Genomic DNA, 4,717 nt, shown 5'->3' on the forward strand with positions numbered 1-4,717 from the left:
TTATTGCTGGCATGACATTAGAATCTCTTGGTTACACTACACTCATGGGTGTGTCACCTAAAGTGTACCCTATTAATTTTATTGCTGCCACGACATTATAATCTCTCGGTTACACTACAATCATGGGTGTGCCACCTAAAGTGTAGCCTAATAATGTTATTGCTGCCATGACATTAGAATCTCTTGGTTACACTAAACTCACAGGTGTGCCGCCTAAAGTGTAGCCTATTAATGTTATTGCTGGCAAGACATTAGACTCTCTTGGTTACACTACACTCATGGGTGTGCCACCTAAAGTGTACCCTATTAATGTTATTGCTGCCATGACATTAGACTCTCTTGGTTACACTACACTCATGGGTGTGCCACCTAAAGTGTAGCCTAATAACGTTGTTGCTGGCATGACATTAGAATCTCTTGGTTACACTACACTCATGGGTGTGCCACCTAAAGTGTAGCCTAATAACATTATTGCTGGCATGACATTAGAATCTCTTGGTTACACTACACTCATGGGTGTGCCACCTAAAGTGTACCCTATTAATGTTATTGCTGGCATGACATTAGAATCTCTCAGTTACACTACACTCATGGGTGTGCCACCTAAAGTGTAGCCTAATAACATTATTGCTGGCAAGACATTAGAATCTCTTGGTTGCACTACACTCATGGGTGTGTCACCTAAAGTGTAGCCTAATAATGTTAATGCTCGCATGACATTAGAATCTCTTGGTTACACTACACTCATAGGTGTGCCACCTAAAGTGTAGCCTATTAATGTTATTGCTGGCAAGACATTGGACTCTGTTGGTTACACTACACTCATAGGTGTGCCACTTAAAGTGTAGCCTATTAATGTTATTACTGGCGTGACATTAGAATCTCTCGGTTACACTACACTCATGGGTGTGCCACCTAAAGTGTAGCCTATTAATGTTATTGCTGCCATGACATTAGAATCTCTCGGTGACACTACAATCATGGTTGTGCCACCTAAAGTGTAGCCTAATAATGTTATTGCTGGCATGACATTAGAATCTCTTGGTTACACTACACTCATGGGTGTGCCACCTAAAGTGTAGCCTATTAATGTTATTGCTGGCATGACATTAGAATCTCTTGGTTACACTACACTCATGGGTGTGCCACCTAAAGTGTAGCCTATTAATGTTATTGCTGGCATGACATTAGAATCTCTCAGTTACACTACACTCATGGGTGTGCCACCTAAAGTGTAGCCTAATAACATTATTGCTGGCAAGACATTAGAATCTCTTGGTTGCACTACACTCATGGGTGTGTCACCTAAAGTGTAGCCTAATAATGTTAATGCTCGCATGACATTAGAATCTCTTGGTTACACTACACTCATAGGTGTGCCACCTAAAGTGTAGCCTATTAATGTTATTGCTGGCAAGACATTGGACTCTGTTGGTTACACTACACTCATAGGTGTGCCACTTAAAGTGTAGCCTATTAATGTTATTACTGGCGTGACATTAGAATCTCTCGGTTACACTACACTCATGGGTGTGCCACCTAAAGTGTAGCCTATTAATGTTATTGCTGCCATGACATTAGAATCTCTTGCTTACACTACACTCATGGGTGTGCCACCTAAAGTGTAGCCTAATAATGTTATTGCTGGCATGACATTAGAATCTCTTGGTTACACTACACTCATGGGTGTGCCACCTAAAGTGTAGCCTATTAATGTTATTGCTGACATGACATTAGAATCTCTTGCTTACACTACACTCATGGGTGTGCCACCTAAAGTGTAGCCTAATAATGTTATTGCTGGCATGACATTAGAATCTCTTGGTTACACTATGCTCATGGGTGTGCCACCTAAAGTGTAGCCTATTAATGTTATTGCTGGCATGACATTAGAATCTCTTGGTTACACTACACTCATGGGTGTGCCTCCTAAAGTGTAACCTATTAATGTTACTGCTGGCATGATATTAGAATCTCTTGGTTACACTACACTCATGGGTGTGCCACCTAAAGTGTAGCCTATTAATGTTATTGCTGGCATGACATTATAATCTCTTGGTTACACTACACTTCAGGGTGTGCCACCTTAAAGTGTAGCCTAATAATGTTATTGCCACCATAAAAACATTATTATTTTATTTTTTCTATTTTGGTTGTTTTTTGGTTATCTTTTGGTCATCATCTTAATTCAACTTACAATGTTTTTATTAGAGCACATGTGTACATGAAGACAGGACTGATAGATGGTTACTCCATTTTAAATCAGATTTTTTGCTGTGTTTAAATCTGTGTAAGGTCTTCTACAGCTTTTCCATGAAAAGTGCTTCACATGAATGCCTTCAATTTTGTTGGGAATTTCCTGTTCAGCTGGACACCTATAAATGTATTAAGTTGTCTGCCAGTTAGCAACCTGCACATAACAAATTGAATAGTGTGAATAATACTATACATTAACACATAACCATTGTTGTCCATTTTTGACGCCTGACTCAACAGACTTATTAAGTTTATGGTTAGTGATAAACCAATCATAATGTGGGCTGCTGATAAAATCAATTATAACATTTGAGTAAGTGCTGCATTATTATATATAGAATATTGTCTGTTTTTAACCTGGTAAAAAGTGGCAAGATCAAATCCAAAGGAACCCCGGAAAGTATAATTATGAAAGAGAAATTTTCACGGTTTTTTCACGCCATTTTAATTTCGGAGGGCAAAAAGGGCAAAAACTGCAGTAAATGTATGGGGAAAATAGAGAATCTTGAGACTAAAAACCTGAAATATTTTTCAGTAAATTAAAAACAAAGGTTAGAAGGTAAAACAATTCGTAGACCATATGATAAGTGGGAAGTAGCCTCGCTAGAAAAGCCATAATTAAGTTTTTCATTTTTCAATAGTCTGAAAAATAGTGTGAGTCACAATTCGCAAGAAAATTTAGAGACATTTGTATACAAAATTTAAAAGTGCCTATCCTTGCGTCACAGGAAATCTATTTTCATCGCATTTGACTAAGGAAACCCTTTAGATCTGCAGTGTATCTGTTCCTTGTAACGCATTAAACATTCAGGAAGTCAATGACTCTCAACTTATTAGGCAGCAAACTTTAAACTTTTCCCATACATTTACTGCAATTTTTACTGTGTTTGCCCCTCAAATTAAACAAGGTGGCCATCAACATAATTTATTTTAGGGAACCAACCACATTGATTATTTTCATCAGGAGACTAAAATCTTGGACAGAATAAAATGAGAAATAAAACCACCTATCCACCCAAATCAAAGATAAATTCGCATTTTTCCATCATTAAAATGGGGGGAGTGGTGGTCTTAATTTTTCATTTATTTTGCCCTTGATTGCACTCAATATAACAATGTCTAAAATGACTGTCATTGCGGTCCACGATACAATCCCGTCCTTTCAATCAAAAGAAAATACATGTTAGCTGACCAAAGCTGACCTCTGACCCTACTCCAGCAAAATCAACCCAGGCCCCCCATTGGCAAAAAAGTAACTTAGGTGCCTCAAGCGGGAAAATAAACTGAATTTGAGCTCTCGAAAACACAAGGTCAGCGTTGGTCATGCTGTAACGGCCTTTGCCAATCAAAGCGCCACTAAAAGTGAAGTTATTACGGTATTCCCCCTCCAGCTAAACTCAAAAAACATTGTTCGCAAACTTACCCCTGTTCTTGACCATGTCCTTTTCGAACTGTGAACAAATTAAATCCAGGTCGTTCAGGGAATTCTTTTGAAGTGTGCTCTTGACAAGATGTTGGCGTGACAACATGGCCAGCAAACCAAATGAAGAAGCCACCACTTTAATTCCAAAGCTTTGCCACGATAACTGGAGCAATCGGCAAGGCAGGATCCAATTTCCACTCGTGCAAATTCGTCCGAAAACTTGCTACCACCGCTCTTTTCTTAAAAAAAGTCTTTATCGGACTTATGATGCAATCACGTTCGTTTAGGACACACCGAGTTTTTTCGAAGTAAGATCTGGATTGATGCCGCGAGCGAAAAGATAAAATCCCTTCCTTGGCACCATCTTCGATCGAAGGTCAACCGTGAACTCGCTGTAAGGTCGAGGCTGCAGGTCACGAGGTGAAATGTAAAACCTGTTTCTCCGTCACGGGAAACCATGCTTAGTTAAAATAACAACACTTTCCAGATGCCGAAGATACGTGAGATGACAGTCGCTGAAACCCCTTTAACAAGATTATAACGCCTGCCACAACCGCAAAACAAAAATCTCCGCGGGAGGAGATACTTACAGTAGACATCACTTGTGTCTTCTCATGTAAAGTTCAGTTTGGGCAAATGATTAGGCACTCGTCAAAACATTATTCAAATCATTAGCCTGCGTAGCAGTCTTTTCCGTTTCCTCTAAGCAGGAGAAAGCGAGAACCAAGCGGAAGTCGCGCGAACGCATGGGGCGAGAGCAAAAAGTTAGAAACAGAAGGGAAACGGAAAAGACTGCTACGCAGGCTATCAAATCATATACAAAAAAATTAAAATCACGCCAGCAATCGAATGCGTGACCAAAAGTGCTACCATTGTTTTTCTTATCAAACCACTTCAACTCGAAATATCACAGAAATATCAGCACGACTTAAGCATAAACCAACATATATATGTTTATCTTAGCTGGGTTATCATGTTCTGCAATAAGCTGGTTGTATTACAACTTTTCTGTCCTCAATAGCTGCGAAATGCGAATCG

At 39.3% G+C, this 4,717-nt stretch overlaps 1 long non-coding RNA gene across 1 annotated transcript; it reads right to left on the reverse strand.

Annotated features, from left to right (window-relative positions):
- Nucleotides 1-2,187: 2,187 nt before the first annotated feature.
- On the reverse strand, nucleotides 2,188-4,032 carry LOC149116592 (uncharacterized). Its single transcript, XR_016205414.1, has 2 exons — nucleotides 3,680-4,032; nucleotides 2,188-2,375 (listed from the first exon to the last, which is right to left on the reverse strand). It is a non-coding gene; the product is annotated as an uncharacterized LOC149116592 (long non-coding RNA).
- Nucleotides 4,033-4,717: the final 685 nt, after the last annotated feature.

The sequence above is a fragment of the Orbicella faveolata genome, unplaced genomic scaffold, assembly GCF_042242905.1.
Source record: "Orbicella faveolata isolate gen_17 unplaced genomic scaffold, um_ofav_v1 contig_12, whole genome shotgun sequence".
Lineage (NCBI taxonomy): Eukaryota > Metazoa > Cnidaria > Anthozoa > Scleractinia > Merulinidae > Orbicella > Orbicella faveolata.